Raw genomic sequence first — 18,630 nt, forward strand, 5'->3', positions numbered from 1 at the left:
AGATTGTGATATGTAAGTCTCATATTTTCTGTCCTTAAATGCATTATATTTACAAGTTCTCTATTAATGCTGTTTTTCTCTCTTAGTATGGCATAGGCTGAATTTTGAACCAGGTTTGCTTCTTTTCCATACAGACCTGCTATGATCCCAATTTTTTTCTAAAACTATTTGTTTCCGAGAAGCTTATGGGCTTCTTAAAAGCAGTGTTACACATTGTACAGATCAGCAAAACTGAGATAATTAAATTACCTTTGGATTCTAATTCTTATAATATGAACTCTGATAAATATCCCACTAATGTGTGTGCTTGTAGTCTTGTTGTAGCCTTTCTGGTCCCAGGATATGAGACAGACAAGGTACATAAGATAATATCTTTTATTGGACATACACTGACCTGAAAAAGAACTTTGTGTGTAGTTTGAAAACTTGTACTTTCCACCAACAAAAGTTGATCCAATAAAAGATATTAGTTTACAAACCTTGTTCCACTGATATGTACTAAATTAATGAGTCTGAGACATCTCACAGGACATCAGGTTAATGTTTAGCAGAGAGCAGACCACAAAATATTTGGCATTAGATTTAAGTATTGATGAATAAATATCACCAGTGTTAGTAAATATAAGACTGAACAGTTAACAAACTAATTTCCAGGTTAAGGATAAAGGATAACTGCAGTGAAGTCAGTGGAGTTGCAGTAGACAAGAATTCAGCCCCCATGGTTCAAAAAACAGAGAACTTAAAAGAACTGTATTTTTCCTCAACCATATCATACTTTGGGAGTCTTCAGATTTCACTTCAATTATCTGTCTTTCTTAGGGCTATGTAATAAAGCACTGAAATGTTGAAGCCTGCATTACACTTAAGAATTGTTGAGCTCGAATACAAGTTGCAGGTGTTTGAAAGCTTTTAGAGATTTTTTTTAATGCTCTTTCCCCTTCCAAAAAAAGACAACTTTAGGACAGAATTCTTTCTCCTGTTACACCTGTGTAACCTCTGTAACCAGGGCTGCATACACATAACTGGAGCAGAATTTAGTCATTAGTTTTTATAGCTTTGTCACAAATGTAAATACAGCTTGAAAATGCACTGTCCAGTTCTTTTAACTTCAGTTTGAGAACATTACTAGAAGTTCAGTTATAGTGACATCAAAGAGCATGATGGTTTGAATTCCTGCATGTGGTATTGAGTTTTATTTATTTTAAAAAAAGAAATTGTAAATAAATTTTTGGAATGCATCCTGCTCACTGGCTTTTAAAGAGCATCTTATTCTGTTAGACATGCTATCTTATATGCTGAGTCTGCAATCCTTACTATTGTTCAGTAGCAGTTACTCAGGTGAACAGTCCCATAAAAATCAAAGGAACTTGCCTGAGTTAAGGTTCCAGAATTGGGCCCCTAAACATCTTGACATGAGAAATTTTGGACCAGATCAGTTTTCAATCTGTCTTTTGTGCACCCTATTTCCCTACATTTGCATTACAAACATGTGGTGTTAAAAGGTCCAGCTTTCAAACCCTCCCATCTAGGAGTACCTCATGTTAACTTCCTACGGTTTGCTAAGCATCATGTTATTGTGTTGTTCGGTGTATGAGAGCTCTATCTTCAAGCAGAATGATATTTTAAATTACTGCCTCATGGACAATTTCTGCAGCAGTTCCTATGTTTCTCATAGTGACATCGTCCTTTCCCCCCATCTGACCCTGCTATAGATTTCAACTGTTGTTTAACCTTGTTGATGTTTTGTCTATATTTGCTTTAACCAGATGCCCCTCTTTGCTTGTAGCACTGGGACTTGTCCCCTCTCTCCTATCAACAATAATTAGCCTTGTAAGAGTAATGGAAGAAATCGTGTCTAATTACCCTGTTGAAGGCCCAATTATGTTATTAACATTCGTGGGCTATAAGCTAATGATGAAGAGAGCTTCTCATTTGCATAGCATTAAGATAATTGAGCTGGAAGCTATGGGGCAGATAGTGGTGATGATAGCAGGATTCTATTACAGAATGGATAATGATGACCGGAGCAGGACGATTCACCTGACAGGTTTATTAATTAACAGCTATCTGATTACCTAGAAGGAATGGCAAGCGGCAATCCTTCTGAAAGGCTTGCTTTCTATTTTTTTAATGAAAGATGCTATATCAGTGCTAATATTCTAGTGTAATTTATGGTAATGACAGAGCAAGCCCTTTATTTGAGGCCTGTATAGAAACCTATTCTGGGACCAATCAGCCCTAGCAAAAATGGCTTATGATTTTTCAGTCCTTCTAAACATACTTTATTCTGCACAAACAAATACAATGCCAGTGATGTTGCTTAAGCCATGTGCACAGTGCCCTTAGAAAATTTAACAATTCAGTATTTTCTGGGAGTTTTACCTTTGTAAAGACTGCAGGATTTGGCTCTGTAAGTGTTGCCTTGATTATTGGTTTCAGAGAGAGAATTCTTGTGATTTAATTATTGTAAACCTGAGGCTCTGTGGATTGTCCTGCTTTGTATAAATTGAGAGAGGAGATGACCTTATCCTACATTTAACCATAGATACAAATGGTTTCGCAAAGATGCTGAGCCTTTAAAGCATGTGGATTTTCTTTCTTTAGAACATTGTTCAGGGTGAAAATCTGCCTTTTTATTTTTTCAGTAGCTTTCAAATTCTATCCAAACATAGATTCATAGATTCAAAGGCCAAAAGGGACCATTTTTATCATCTAGTCTGACCTCCTGCATAACACGGGCCATAGAACTTCTCCAAAATAATTCCTTGAGCAGATCTTTTGGACACACATCCAATCTTGATTTTAAAAATGCTGGTGATGGAGAATCCACCATGACTCTTGGTAAATTGTTCCATTGGTTAATTACTCTCAACTTTAAAAATTTACAACTTGAATTTCCAGTCTGAATTTGGTCTAGCTTCATCATCCAGCCACTGGATCGCGTTATACTTTTCTGTGCTAGATTGAAGAGCCCATTATTCAATATTTGTTCCCCATATAGATATTATAGGCAGTAATCAAGTCACTCATTAACCTTCTCTTTGTTAAGCTAACATAATGTCACTCGCAATAAGGACTGGAGGTAGACCAAAGAAGTAGTACTGATCACCACTAAATTAGATGGGAACTCGGAGGGCTTCCATTTTAGACTTTTTTAAAAGGAGCTGTATTCTCTAAACACAAACATTGCTCCAGATTTAAAGTTAGTCTTGTTATAGCTCTGTCTCCTATTACAACTGTATTTTCTACTTTTTACCAATTGATCCCTTCCAGAGGAAGTCTTCTAATTCTCCATCTTCCAGAATGGAAAATATAAGAACCAGCCCAAACCTAATTTCAAATACCAAGTGTTCCTCTATCTGAAAACAAGATTGGTTCTGCAACCAACCAGTCCCCTATATTTGCTGCTAGCCTTTAAAAATTCATGATGAGATCTTGTTAGTCTCCTTTGGGCTAGCTGATGGCTTTAAACCTTGTGAGCTCCAGGCTTTCCCCAGTGGCCGAGTTACACAGTGCATCCTGAACAGCCTCTGACTGGACAAGTTTCAGAGAAGATTGAAGATTTTAAACTTTAAGCCCCCCAAAGCCCTTTTATTAGTGAAAATGGCAGTAAACTAAGAAATTATATGAGGCCTGATTATTTGGGTCTCAGTAGTAATAGGATTAGGAAGAGCTGGAGATGTATTGACAAAGTACCTTCTCCATTATTTTACTACTGCAGAACATTCTTAAATCAGAAATTCTCCTTGGATTCTGGTTATGAGATTTGTTTTGTTTGGTAAAAGGGAAACAAAAATATCCAACCATATTAATCCAATTTGGAATAACACTGGACTTTCAAGCTAATCAGAGCTGGTTCTGACATTATAAATGACCACTGAGGCTGACTAACTGGTCCACTGGATGCCTCTGTAATGGGTCTAAATCATTAGAGGAGCTCATGATGAAAAGGAGGAAAGGAAAATGCCTGGATAACTAAAGATGAAATAAATGAGCTTGCAAAGAGAAATGGCTAACAGTCTGATCATTTTATCAGTGGTTATGACTAGCAGCTGCAAGCACAGAATAAAAGATCCAACTGTTAAAATGCATTGGGAGAGAATCCCTTTCTGTAGCAGTGCACACATGTAGGAGATGTGAATTAAGTGGTGAAAAAAGTGTATGTGTAACATTTACAAGGTGTTTTTTTGATCTCCTCTTCCTGGCATGTGACGGTACAAATCCAAATGTCCATATTTGTGTGCAAATTACATAAAATGATTGTTCAAGGATCACAATATAATGAGTGAGTAGTGGCTTAGCCTGAATTTAAACCCAGAATCTCTCTAGTTCTCATTATCTTGCTTTAATCACTAACCTGCAAAGCCAGTGTTGGATAGAAATGTCTTTACTATATAAATTAGTTTTCTTATAAGGCATTCTGTAGCTCACTACAATGGCTTACTGTATAATGTAGACAAACACAGCATCAAGCCAAGATTTGATAGATCAGGAATTATGTATTTAATTCAGACTTGTGTACAGAGTGCTCATAAAATCTTGATCATGATAGAGGGGCCAATAAACATTTGGGAACATAAATATTTCTGTAGGAAATGGCTTTGTGAAACATTTAGTTGTTGAGTAATAAGAAGAACAGAGAAAATCAGATGAGTAGAAATCTCTAGGTACTAATCTGATGGGTTATATATGTTGCAATGATAATAATATTGAGAGAGAAATTTTATGGGACTAGAGGCATCAAATACATAGAGCCCTGCACTTTTTACTAATGTCTTCATCTCCCTATACTTCACCCTACGTACAAGAATAGCACTCATTGCTGCCCCAAAATATGTCTTTAAAGGCAGTATGGTAAAGGATAAGGTGGGAGTGCTAACTAGTCACTGCTGTTTCCATGACCTGGGGCACAAAATCTGGAGTGAGGACAAAAGCCCCGTGAAAAATCTGAGCTGCCTCTGGTATTTCCACGAAGACAGGCACACCCTGATATCTTATACAGGAGAAGGAAGAAGTCATGATCCAGAAATGCTGTCCTCAGTGACTGGTGAATTAAAGAACCCGCTCCTCCTCCTGACTGACATAGTTAAACTGACCTAATTTTCTAGTGTAGACCAGGACTCATTCCCATAAGGGAAGGGAAATAAGCTCCACTGGTATAAGGCTTCTTTATGCTGGTATAAGTGCACCCACACAAGGGCTTGTACTAGTATAATTATTTAAGTAAGGAAATCACAGCCCTAACTGAAATAGTTGTATCGGTACAAATACTGTGTATCATTCAGGTATAATAAATAGTCCAAAATAGAAACAATGAAGGCAAAATACGGATATAGATTTGTATCCGCTGCTCATAAGAAATCTTTTTCTTTTCCAGGAGAAATATTTCAGTGTGTATGGTTTCCTGGAATATAGCCAGATAGCAGAATATACTAGATCAGAAATAGTAAATTCCCCAGGATCCAGGCCATGAGGTGAAGTGAGTGAATTAGGATTTGGAATGAGCCCTTCATCCATTAGGTGGTGCGGTGACACTGGTAGATGTTATGAAGGTTCCCATGATAGATACAGGAGAGCTGTGTATCAGTATAACCTGATCTTTCTGATTCCTAATGGAAGAAGAAGAATAAAAGGGGAAGCAGACATGACCTTGTCACACTAGGGTAGAGATCTCCTCTATAATTTCTCGCTGTTCCATGACTTCCACCGGTGACTAGAAAGATCAGATAGGCCTTGTAAACGTCCGGCACTGGGGCTCGGCCCTCTCAGGCGCAGCCAAGAGCCAGGGCACCTCACTACAGGCGGCAAAGAGTTCCAGGCTCTGGTCCTTCAGCAGGGGTTAGACAAATAGTCGATAAGCCCAGGCCCTGGGTCAGGGTGGGCAATAAGCAGTTCAGAGCTCAGGCCCCTCAGCAGGGGCTGAGCACACCAACAGTCTCTAAGCCCCAAGCCCTGGGACAGGGCGGGGCAATAAGCAGTTCAAAGCTCGAGCCCTTCAGCAGGGGCTGAGCAAACAAAGAGTCTCTGAGCCCAGGAGAAAGGCCTCCCTAGGCCAGCGAGAGGGGGAGTCTGCCACCCTGGGAAAGGTGGCAGGAGGAACGCAGGCCCTCCCACTCCACTGCATTCCAGCCCGGGGCCCTAGCAGCCGCCAAGACTCGCTGCTGTCAGTGGGGATCCTGGCCGCAACACACTGACATGCGTTCAGGCTCATCGGGAGCCAAACCAGGGTCGTCTACTCCCGGGCCACTTCCGACCTCCCCCTCTCCGGGTACCTGCATCTCGCTGGCGTCTTCCGCTGGGTCCCAGACCATGGGTTCCTCAGGATACCGGGCGCGGGGCGGGCTGGGCCAGTCCCCCTCGGGATAGCGGGCGCGGGGCGGGCTGGGCCAGTCCCCCCTCGGGATAGCGGGCGCGGGGCGGGCTGGGCCAGTCCCCCTCGGGATAGCGGGCGCGGGGCGGGCTGGGCCAGTCCCCCTCGGGATAGCGGGCGCGGGGCGGGCTGGGCCAGTCCCCCTCGGGATAGCGGGCGCGGGGCGGGCTGGGCCCGTCCCCCTCGGGATAGCGGGCGCGGGGCGGGCTGGGCCCGTCCCCCTCGGGATAGCGGGCGCGGGGCGGGCTGGGCCCGTCCCCCTCGGGATAGCGGGCGCGGGGCGGGCTGGGCCAGTCCCCCTCGGGATAGCGGGCGCGGGGCGGGCTGGGCCAGTCCCCCTCGGGATACCGGGCGCGGGGCGGGCTGGGCCAGTCCCCCTCGGGATACCGGGCGCGGGGCGGGCTGGGCCAGTCCCCCTCGGGATACCGGGCGCGGGGCGGGCTGGGCCAGTCCCCCTCGGGATACCGGGCGCGGGGCGGGCTGGGCCAGTCCCCCTCGGGATACCGGGCGCGGGGCGGGCTGGGCCAGTCCCCCTCGGGATACCGGGCGCGGGGCGGGCTGGGCCAGTCCCCCTCAGGATACCGGGCGCGGGGCGGGCTCGGCCAGTCCCCCTCAGGATACCGGGCGCGGGGCGGGCTGGGCCAGTCCCCCTCCGGATACCGGGCGCGGGGCGGGCTGGGCCAGTCCCCCTCAGGATACCGGGCGCGGGGCGGGCTCGGCCAGTCCCCCTCAGGATACCGGGCATGGGGAAGCTAAGGCCGGGCAGGAGCTCGGCCACCCGCGTCTGGTCTCTTCGGCAGCCGGCCTCCAAGTGAGCGCTGGGGCTGGGCTTTTGTACTTCCTGTCCCACCCCTAGACTTCCGGGGGGCGGGAACTGGCAGTGGTGGCTCCGCCCACTGTGGCAGCAGTAGTCACTCGGCCCTCTCAGGCGCAGCCGAGAGCCAGGGCGCCTCACTACAGGCCTAGACCAGGAGTTGGCAACCTCTGGCACGCGGCTCGCCAGGGTAAGCACCCTGGCGGGCTGAGCCAGTTTGTTTATCTGCCGCGTCACCAGGTTCTGCTGATCGCGGCTCCCACTGTCCATGGTTCACGGTCCCAGGCCAATGGGGCCTGCAGGAAGCGGCGCGGGTGAGGGATGTGCTGGCTGCAGCTTCCCGCTGCCCCGATTGGCCTGGGACGGTGAACCGTGGCCAGTGGGAGCTGCGATCGGCCAAACCCGCCAACACGGCAGGTAAGCAAACTGGCCCGGCCTGCCAGCGTGCTTACCCTTGTGAGCCGCGTGCCAGAGGTTGCCGACCCCTGGCCTAGACTAAGGTGATTTTGATCTCTCCAGGTTGGGCCAAGCAATGCTTCCAAGAAAAACTGCCCAACTCCCTCAACCCCATCCACCTCAAATTGGAAAAGGCCTGGGGCCCCAACTTGTGTTCATGGGTAACAGTCCCTTTAGCAAGGAGTTTGTCATTCTTTCTGACCTTCCTTGCTCCCAAGAGGAGGATCTAGGCTCTCTCAAGGGCTGGATATGCCTTTGAATTTCATCTCCAGTTACATACAGGACAACAAAAGTGACACACATCAGTGCAGTGTAAGTCTCAAAAAGGAGCATTGTGTGGAAAGAGGGACCAATCCCCCCACGGATTGGAAGGTATTATGCATAGCAGTAACAGTTCCCTAATAAAGGGACCTGAAGAAAATAACAAATGAGATTTGACTTGGCAAAATACAAGTTAATGCACGTGGGGGGAAATAATGTGAACTCCTTAGTGAGGCAAACTCCGACCAATGTCAGACATTTGAACTATTTCACTAGGAGACTAGCTGGCATTGTGGGGCTTCAGTTAAAGAACAAGGGACAGTGATTCTGAGTACACTGTGGAAAGCAATCTACAAACATCAGGCAGTATTTGTTACAGGGGAAGGTCTGCATAGTAAAATAATAAGCACATGAGAATTTCAGGGGAAATTATGCTTTGTCTTTCTCTCTTTCCCCTTTCTCTCGGCTTTTCTAGAATGTCCATTATGCTTCTGTATAGGTACCAATCCAGCTAAGCAACACTGAGAAAGATATTTTTAAAGAATCACTCTTAAATATTTTAAATGACCAAATCATAGAACAAAACATTCTGGCAACACAACTAGCACTCCTGTCAGTATGTGGGCTGAAAAATAAGAAAAGAGCCAGTAAAAAAACCTGAAGTTGGGAATAGCTAATTGGGATAGAAGTAATGTTTTGGCTTCAGATTTTTCAGGGCTGTAGAGAAAAATAGAATAAGATTAGAAAATATTTGTCCATCTTATATGACAGATGTGGGGGAAAACGCTGTCATTTGTTACATTTTTTTTCCCTCCTAAAACAGCAGCAGGAATGAGCTGGCAGGCACAGAGAAATGCAGTTAGCAAGAATAATGGGAGTTGAAAGCTTGACCTTTGGTGATGGAAATTTTGATATGAAAAAAGGGCTTTTGATAATTTCCCCATCCAATCAGATAAGGGAGACATCTTGATCCTGTTTCCTTATTTGCATGCTGACTGATCTCATTTGAAAACCCAATCATTCAGAAATATTGGGAAGTCACCAGAAGTGTTACAAGTAAGGAACTGTTTTATCTGAAAGGTCTGCAGGATGTCATCTTCTGTTTTTCACTCCAGCGGACTGATCGCTTCTTCTTGGTTCCATGTTTTTATTGGCAGGATGAGTCGAACATATTGAAATGCAAATAGCCATTTCCATACTGACCCAAAATATAGGATTTTTTTTATGATTGATTGTATCGAGGGCACTTCAAAAACAACAAAGAAAATAATTTCTGCAGTGCTTCTTGTTTCATCGCACTGTCATATTCTGATGTCTCCTGTCAGCAATCATTGGCAGAGAGCAGTTTCTGTGTGTGTCCCACTTCCATCTTTCCCTGATTAGGTTGGAATTTCCAGGGCTACTTGTTGATGCAGTTTCCCATTTCTGGGAATGGTGTGTCAGGTCATTTAGCTTATGTCTAAAGAGTCTTAGAAGTTTCCTTCCTTGGATGTCATAAGGCATTGAAAGAGTAAAATTGATATTTAATGTATCTTGGCAAGTTGCAGATCTGATTACCCCAGTAATAGGTTTAGTTCCAAACCTACCCATACAGCTCCCAGGCTTTAAATTGTATCTTAACTAGCCACCTGATTACCTAGCAATTCAGATTTCAAATCTTAGGCACTGCCCGCTTAAGGGAGTTTAGCTCCACCTTTATTCTCCCAAATAAACAGGCTAACCAGGCATTTTTTCCTAAACAAGCAATTGAATTTCCATTCTACTCAACTAGGCAGTGGGGTTAATGACAAACTTTTCTGTTGTGTAACTGGTATCATCATTCCTTACTCCAGAGCCCACCTGCTAAGTTAATGACTTAAACCTAGGGCTTAACTTGCATCACTCGACTGACCCAGAAATTGAGGATAAAGTAACCACTTTGACATTGGCCTGTATTTAAATATCTCTGACTAAAACAAATGGTGTAAAGTTTTCTTTAACATAGAGCCTTGCTAACTTCAGTGAGGCTATGGGTGTGCAAGCCAGCACAGAATTTGGCCCTATATACTTAAAAGAAAAGTCAGCTCTTATATTAAAGTCTGCCCCGCAGTTATTTAAATCAAAGCAGCAAATGTAATCACTAGAAGGGACCCCAAAAATATCTATTACAAAACAGGAGAGCTCTGTCCTATGTCTAGTCAATGGGTTTGATTTGAGACCTCCAGATTCTAATAGCAGGTTTGCCCACAAATCCATCGGACTAAATAGTGAGTGTACAGCCCTACCTCTCCAAACACTGATTCTGAGTGCTGCCTGCACACATCAGAACATGAATCTGATTCGCTTCATGGGCTCAACATTCCACTTTTCTGGGTTGCTTTAAAAAAGTATGATTTATCCAGTTGTTTTTCTGCCAGGATCTTGTTCCACCCTCTCTTACTCTTGCAGGGCCTTTTTTGAAACGCCCCTGTACGTCAGTTCTCCTTTGCCCTGCAGTGTTGGAATAGAGTCCTTTTGATTGAATAATCCATCCTGAAATACAGATCTTGCATTTTCAATTGCAAATGTAAACTCTTGAATTCACTGGTTTTTGGCTGCACCCCATTTCTCTAGCCCCTCAGCTGTCTGACACTTTGATTTGTCTCTCTGTAATAGTATCTCTCTGGGGCTGGGTAATGGTTAGTGAAAATGCTTTGTAGTTTCATTGGCAAGGGGAATGAGACATTAACCCAGGAGCCCTCTATCACCCCACCCTTGCTCTTGCATTGACATATTTTGGCCAATATTGTGGCTTTCCAGTAGGAACATGTTCAGATCCCTCTGCCAAACTCCACTGGGTGTCCTATGTCTTGTGCCAAAGACTTAAATCCCATTTACACTGCAAAATAACCATGTTTAAACATGGTTGTGGCCAAATTGTTACAACTTCTTTTAAGAATTAGACTAGATATTTACCAGGGTATTAACATAATTTTTTCTGTCTGCACAAGCAAGGACAAAACCATGTTTAGTGGGTATTTTTGTAATATAGATGGGGCATAAGGTAGAACCTCCATCCCAATGTAGCCAGTAAAGGTAACCCATATAGTTGGAGGGGTATCCTGAGGAATTGCAGCATTGCATTTCCCATCTCCAGCCAGCTTGGGGAGTGAAAGATCAAGTTAATGTCAAAGTCAAATTCCACCACACATGGTATTACGTTGTATAACTGCTAGACCCCCAAACAAGCCTGAGTTCATTATATCGAACACTGCATACTATGGGTCCTAGATTGATGTGACCAGACTGTAATCCCAGCAAGAACCATCATATTCTGGTGCTTTGAGCATTGGTCAGGAAATCAGGAACTCCTGTGTTCTAATCAGGCTGTGCCTCCGACTCACTGGGTAGACATAAGAAAGTCACTTAAATGCTCTTGACCATTGGTTTTCAAACTAGGGAGCGCAACAAAGTTATTAAGGGCCGCAAGGTAGGGGGCAGAGTTGCGGTGTGCCAGGGCAGGGCAGTAGTAGAGAAAGCACACAGGGAGTACCTGGGGTGGGTGGGGGAACACAGCCCACTCAGCCTTGCCCCACCACAGCAGCAGCTTGGTCCTCTCCTGCTCTACCTCTTACAGACTGCTGGGAACTCCTTGCATGCTCTCCCTGTTGCTGCCCTGCCCAGGGCACCTGGCCAGCTGCAGCCCCATGTATTTTAAACTCCCTGGAGCCTGCAGGAGCGAGAGGCTCTTGGCGAGGTGAGGGAGGGATTGGATCCCTGATCTGCTCTGAGCCACACTGCCTTTGGGCTCCAGCTGGGGTCCCGTTGCTACCCTGGGTGTGAGCCACCCAGGGCCTTTAATGAGTCACTTTCTGCCTCAGACAGGCAGGAGTTGAAGGGCACAGCAAAAGAAAAGTTAGGGAACCTCTGTTCTAGACCTAATACCGAGGTGATGTGTAAGGCAGTGTAATTTATGTTCCCTTACATTCCCTTGCAGAGCTGGCTGGCCTTGCAGGGACCAGGATCCAACCTTTCATGAGAAACTCCCCCTGCTCCACAAGATTCTCCTCAGTGAATAGATGTAGACGGTCTTTCTCCATTCTCTCATATACTAAATCAGTCTTCTGTTCTGTCTTTATTCACAGACAGAGCGATCCCGTCTTTTATAATGTTCCTTTTTACCTCCATGTGGTGTTGATTGTTTGTAGTTGGCTTTGAAGGTTTTCCATGGACTATTCTGGGATGGGGCAAGGGTAGGCAGTTGAATAATACATTACATCATCAGCTAGCGAGGGAGGGGTGACGACTCCCTCCCACTTCAACAGGTCTCACTGAGACATATGATTCCCTGCTAACTAACTTATACTCCAAGACCATAAGGGCATAATTTTCAATATAGGTACATTATTCCTTAAATATTACCCATAAACACATCTCACAATGATTATAGGTATTAATAAGTTACAAGCTTTCAGTAGAGACCTCACAAGTTACCCTTCATGGATAATACCATGAAAATGCTGTATTCAGTGTAGTGAGTTTGTCAGGTCTGAGACAAGAGCTGCTTGTAGAGAACAATGACTCCTTTGCCTATTGGTACCAACAATGGGGATCTGTGTCCCCGGTTGGGGTGGGGGTTGAGAGAGACCCACACTCATCTGGACTTAGCAGAATGTTAGAGGAGGAGTCAATAAGGGCTCTCTCTTGTGGGTTTGTCTGTGGGAGGAGATGATCCAGACCATAGTAACTCACAGCGGGGTTGTAAAAATCATGTAGTTAATGTTTGCACTGCACTTTGAAAATATAAGACATTGAGAGTATGTCTATGCTACAAACCTAAGTCAACCTATATTAGGTTGACTTATAGCTGCGGTGGTGCATGTCCATACTACCCTCCTTGGGTCAGTGGTGCACATCCTCACCAGGAGTGCTTCCACCAACCTAAGAGAGACAGTGCAGAGAGCTGACAGGCTCCTGGCAGGCTTCCCCGCCCTCCCCCACGTTCCCCAGAGGGAGTGGAGGAAACTGCCTGGGGCTTCTCCACTACCTTCCTCCACCCCCCGCTCCTGCCATGAAATTGACAAGACAGCTGATGTATGTTGCCCTAACTACACCAACATAAGCCTTATGCCTCTTGTGGAGGTGGAGTTATTATGTTGGTGTAGTAGGGTACTTACATCGGTGGGAGGAAGGCTGTAGTGTACACACTGACATAATTAGGTCAACATAAACTGCCTTACGACAGTCTTCCTGATTAGGGAACAGTTGACATTAGCAATCCTTGCTATCTACTTACAATTTTGCTTATGTGTTTACCTGGCGTTTTATTTAGTGGCATCAGTTAGTACCAATGATTTCCAGGCCTAGACACCAAAATAAAGTGTGTGAGATCCCAGGCTGAATGGGAAGGGGGGGGTAAGGGGTGACAAGGGTGACATTGGGCCCATGGTTTTGAGTCCGGTGTGTGCATTTGTGTGAAAGAGTTCCTTGACTTGCCACTTCCTTGTCTGTGATTTTATGTCCATTCACCAGAAGGATTTAAGATGGTAACCACTAATATCTTCAAGAATATAGGGTGTATGTGTGTTTATTGTTTTGGTTTTGTACTTTTCATTTTATCAGAGAAATGTGCCTGGTTTTGATAGAGGGCTGCAGTAGTCTGACTTATAGGCGGTAAGTGTTTTAGTGGATCTGTTCAATCAAAGCCAGTGGCCTGTCAGCTGGGGGGGGGGAGGTGCTTTGTAACAGCAGAATTGGTAAATTCCCCCTTCTTGCAGAGTAATAAACTGAAGTTGTTGGTATGAGTAGCTAGCACAACTCAGCAGCTCTCTAAATTAGACATAGAACATTCTCCCAGATGGGAAATCGGTCTCCTTCATCTCCCATGTATTTCACAATACAGAACCATGTAAGTTAGAACACGATGTATATTATCTGTGATAACCACAGCAATTCAGCTCTTTCCTGCTGGACCTTTATTTGTTTGTTTGTTTGTTTGTTTAAATCAAACCCTCCCTTGCCCCCCCCAACAAATAAAAAGGACTCAAGTGTTTAGTTTCCTAATATTTTGTCTGCGGTGAAGTCAGCATAGAAAATTAGTGTCCAAAAAGTTGTAAAACAAAAGACTATCCTGTGTTTCCCCTTTTAATCATGTAATTGCTGAGTGACATTTAACTCTAAGGCTTTAAATTACTCCTTTGTCAGCCAGCCTTCTCCTTCTGCCCTTTCTCATCCCTCCAGCCCCAAGCAGCCTGCTTTTGCAGAGTGGTGCTTTAACTACACTGAAGTTTGGCTGGGCTTCTACATATTACAGCAGCAACACGAAAGCAAACAATTGAAGTATTTGAGGACAATGAAATATGCATGGCTATCTGTGACAGCCCTATAAAGCAGGGCAATTAGCCGCGTAATCCCAGAAAGCCAAGGCGACCGGCAGCCCACGGTTCCCTATTAGTTAAATGCTTTTTGTACGTCCTCATCCCATCAAATCAACTAACACTTCCTTTAATTGGTTCATGAATTATACAGCTCTGCCGCATTATAATTTAATCACCAGTAAACATTCCTGGGGCCCACTGTAAAGTGTATGGCGCTCATTAATTCGTTAATTTCAGCAGATGGAAGGGGAGATGGGATGAACGGTGGCAGTACAGAGCGCCTTGGGCAATGGAAGAAGGAAAAAAAGGTGGGGGGCCGTTTAGGTTTTTTAAGGGCTGTCAGAAACTCAATCTGTGAGCTGTCAGCAGCTTGGACCCATTTCTTCCCCCTCCTTCCCATCCCTTCACCCCACCTACTGCTGAAAGTGACTGACGGATTCATATGGAGGCTTGTCAACCCGTCTTTAAACATCAAGCCAGCGGGTAAACCGAGCCCAATGTAAATTAATTCTTGTTTTACGGGCCCCCCTTTCTCTGTCCCCATGAATATTTCATAGCGGGAAGCATAAATATTAATTCTAATAGCTCTGCACAGTGGTTATTATTTCTGTTTTATGACAAATATTCATAAAATATTCAGGACCCTTTTTTAGAACATTTACACACTTGATTGTGAAATTTTCCAGCTTCCTGGGGACACAGTAAACATATTGGGGTTCTCTTGATGGACCTTTTTCCTTCTTAATTAATACGACTTGATATTAATATTTAATCAGATTTAGTTTTTCTTTTCCCCAGAAGTGAACCCTATAAGATTTGAGGGTTTATCTGACAGTATTTAAACAGAGAATTTTTATTCCCTACTACGAAATTAGTTTCCTTTGACACATATATAAAATGACACATGATAATCCACTCTTTTATTTTTTCCAGTGCACTTTTTTGGTGTCAATTCTTTTGTATTTATTTAATAACTAAATACCCTACCAATAACAAAAGTTAATGTTTAATGCTTCCCCCACCCCCAAAAAATCATTCAATGTAAATACTGCATAGCAGCAACAAGGATAAAACATTATTTTTGGTAAATCTGATGTTTTAAAAGGGAGAGGGAATATAGCTTTCCTTTGTTAAGCACAGGTGGTGCTAGTGAAAAAGGAGCAGACATGTAACCAGGACATCAATTGTGATATGAGTTTGTTAGTCCTTAACCCTGGAATTCTTGCACTGCTCAAAATTTGCTCTGCAGAATCTAATTCTTGGAGGGGAGTACGGTAAGCTTCTAAGGAAACATTAAGATTGCATTTTGGGAATGGATTCAGATTCCTGTCCTCAGGCCTTGAGGAAGCAGAAGCTTTAGAATATCTGAGCAGGGATTTATTAACCTTACAGGTAGGGGAAACTGTGCCAGCTACACATTACTCTGAAGCAGCCCTGCTGCCATCTTACTCTGTGATTCATAAAGCACCACAGGAATGAGCTCCAGAGGGAATGCAAAGATGCTAGAATAATAGCTGAGAGTAAGAAGGAGGCAAAGAATAAAAATGAGGGGAAAATGTAAAGCAGTTTTCGATGGAGCTACTAATGCATCCAAATCCCCTGCCTATTAAGAGTAGAAAGGGTTAAAACTGACTTCTCAAAAGGAGCTTTAAAAATGTATTGAAGACCCCAGAATGGAAACATTTCCTCTATATTTGTGGGTGCTTTTCAATGTGCGTATGGAACATTTACACAACAGATCATTCTTCAGACCACTTTTGAATTGAGTAGATTTCCCTGATACAATAAATGGGACCAGAACCTCAGCTGGTGTAAACTGATGCAGCTCTGCTGAGTGGAGATACACCGATTTATACCAGCTGAAGATCCAACTCACTGCTTTTGTAAAATAAATCAGCACTGATGGTAATTACCTAGGAAAGCTACATTTGTTCTCTGTATGAAAAGGTGGTCTTGGTACTCACTATCAGTGATGCTGAGATAGCAGAGTGGTGTGCTGTGATGTGGGTGGGACCATGCCATTTTGACTCCCTGGGCTGCTGGAGAGTGAGCACAGCTCAGAAGTGATGCTCTTGGTCTAGGGGAGGGAGAGCCATCTGACTCCGTCATGGCTCTGCCCTACTGATTCATATATAGAGCAGCATGACTGCAGCCAAAGAGGAAGTTGTTCATCTTGCTCTCCTGGTCAGAGGCCAGGTACTTGGAATAGTGACCCACTTAGCTTCCTTTTGTAGCTATTTGACAGAAACATAGCTGCTGAAAAAGAAGAATCTAGTGTCTGGAAATAGCTTCACATTAAATGAATTATTATTGATAGCTTCACTTGCGTTGATTAACCTGTGTCTTAGACGTTATATAATGTATTCTTCCCTTATGGTTAAAGCCTAGAGGCTAAGATTGCTTCCCATAATACAACCCCACATCTTTCATCGAAGGATCTGAAGGCATTAATTAATTAAACCTCAAAACAGCCTTCTTACATAAGTAAGGGATAAATACTTCACCCATCACTGAGCAGGAATGCAGAAGCAACACTTAGGACAGGAAGTAAAGAATACAGTGTCCAGTCAGTGGTGCAAGCACATTAAAAGATTGGTTGGATGTGTATCAGTAGTGGAGATATGTATAGCTCAACTTAGGGGAACATAAGCAAGACAGAAAAAATGGGGAGAGGGGAACATATCCCTCTTGTTCCTCCTAGCGGATGCACCTAAATATCCAGTTGAACTTTCAGAGGAAATTTAGGGATGCAGAATTTACAAAAACTGAAATATGGCCAGCCTACTTGAGCTAGCCCCTGACTCTTGGGAAAAAAAGCATCTTCTGACCTTTAATGACCAAAAGTGGTCAGGACCTCATTTTTATATCTCAACCAGAAGATGGCATCCCATCCCAGACTACTTACTTAGCCAGACCCTACATAACTTCTTAGGCCTGATGTGACCCAACATGGGGTGGTATGGCTGTAAGCACTTCCCACAGTTATTTCACAGTATATATTTCAAAGATCTCCTTTGAAACTTTCTTCAACTAGAGAATTAGGTCACTGGGTGTTCAATTTAGCCAAATCCAGCAGAGATGGCGCAGGGAAATAGAAAGTACATCACCCAGTGCCAGCTGAGCCTATATTGCTCCAGGGCTTTTTCACCACTTTGGCTGGCCTATGGTGTTTCCATTTCTGCCCTTCAGAAATTTGTGTGAGTGCCATATCAGAGTTTTGCTGGTGGGAACTTCTTCAGAGAGCTGCTGAATCAGCACACTCTCCAGTAGCCCAGCCTCAGCTACGTTTTAGCCAGCACTGCCTCTTATCTCAGTTAATGGAACTGTGGCCATTACACTTCTGGAGCCGGGTCCTGCAGCAGAGTTTCTATCCCCAGGGAATTCTGCCACAGGTAAAGCCAGTGTAAGCTGCTAGTGAATTTAGTCTTTGTATGTCTATCTGCATGTCTCATAAGATGTATAGTACTTTGCTAATGTCTTCGTTTTCTAACTTCCCAACACTGATTTTGACAGGCTCTATTTGTCTGCCTTGGAAAAGTTGGTTAGTTTTGTTTGTTTGTTTTTCTCTGTCCTGCAGGTGCATTTCAGACTCAACTCGAGGTGTTTAAATATCTGATAGTAAAGTTTGCTATACCTTTTAAGATCACATAGGAATTTGATCCTTGCATCTTTCTCCTTAAAACAGACTGATGTGGTGCATTGTAAATTGCCAGGAGCGCTTGCTAATTTAGTAGTTAATGACAGTCATAGAGAGTGTTTTTCTTGCCCCTAGAGAGGTTTTAGACACAGCTGGGGTAGATTTGCCACTATCAATTATGCACAGTTTTAAACAAGAAATGGCCAGCAGGGGCCTCTTTTTTGTGTTGAGTGCAGAGCATGCAGAATGGGAATATTGCAGCTGCTACCTGTGTGCAAGAGGGAAGATGTATAGGATTTTTTAAAAAACAAGAACAAGACGAATAGCCTGCTATTTTTAAAGTTGCTGTTTCAACTTAAAAGTTAAAATGCTGCATTAAAAGTGGCAAAGAATTTTTTAAAATCTAGGCTTTCTAACTTCATTGCAGGAGAACTTGGTCCATCACCAAGATTGTCACAAGAACACCAATGGTCTTGTGTCATTGGTCCTAGCCTGTCTGTAAATGGTACCCAGAAAGGCAGCATTCTGTGTGGATCTTTCTATCTGAGCTCTTTCTTTTTATTTCTTAATAATGAAAAGTCATTTATTTATTTATTTACATCTGTTTTTAATGTGCTGATCAACACACTCCCAGACAGTAATTAAACAAAATGGGACAGATTTGGTCTCAATTACACTGGGGTAAATCTGAAGTAACTCCATTAAAGTCGGTGTAAATACTCTGCATTTACACCACCATAACAGAGATCAGAATCAG

The 18,630-nt window shown here is 43.7% G+C and overlaps 2 protein-coding genes across 9 annotated transcripts in view; one reads left to right on the plus strand and one right to left on the minus strand.

Annotated features, from left to right (window-relative positions):
* AK8 (adenylate kinase 8) overlaps positions 1–18,630 on the plus strand; it is a 107,057-nt gene that overhangs the window by 75,992 nt on the left and 12,435 nt on the right. The gene's annotated exons all lie outside the window — the stretch shown is intronic.
* GTF3C4 (general transcription factor IIIC subunit 4) overlaps positions 1–18,630 on the minus strand; it is a 64,738-nt gene that overhangs the window by 6,772 nt on the left and 39,336 nt on the right. For 2 of the 4 annotated variants that reach the window (XR_007770013.1, XR_007770009.1), the window contains one exon: positions 7,651–12,096. The exons of 1 other annotated variant lie outside the window; for it this stretch is intronic. The gene's annotated coding sequence lies outside the window, so the exon portion shown is untranslated. Of the gene's footprint in view, positions 1–7,650; positions 12,097–18,630 lie in introns of those variants that run through there. One more of the 4 variants, XR_007770010.1, reaches the window with a different exon arrangement.

This window comes from Gopherus flavomarginatus, chromosome 17 (assembly GCF_025201925.1).
Source record: "Gopherus flavomarginatus isolate rGopFla2 chromosome 17, rGopFla2.mat.asm, whole genome shotgun sequence".
Taxonomy (NCBI): Eukaryota; Metazoa; Chordata; order Testudines; family Testudinidae; genus Gopherus; species Gopherus flavomarginatus.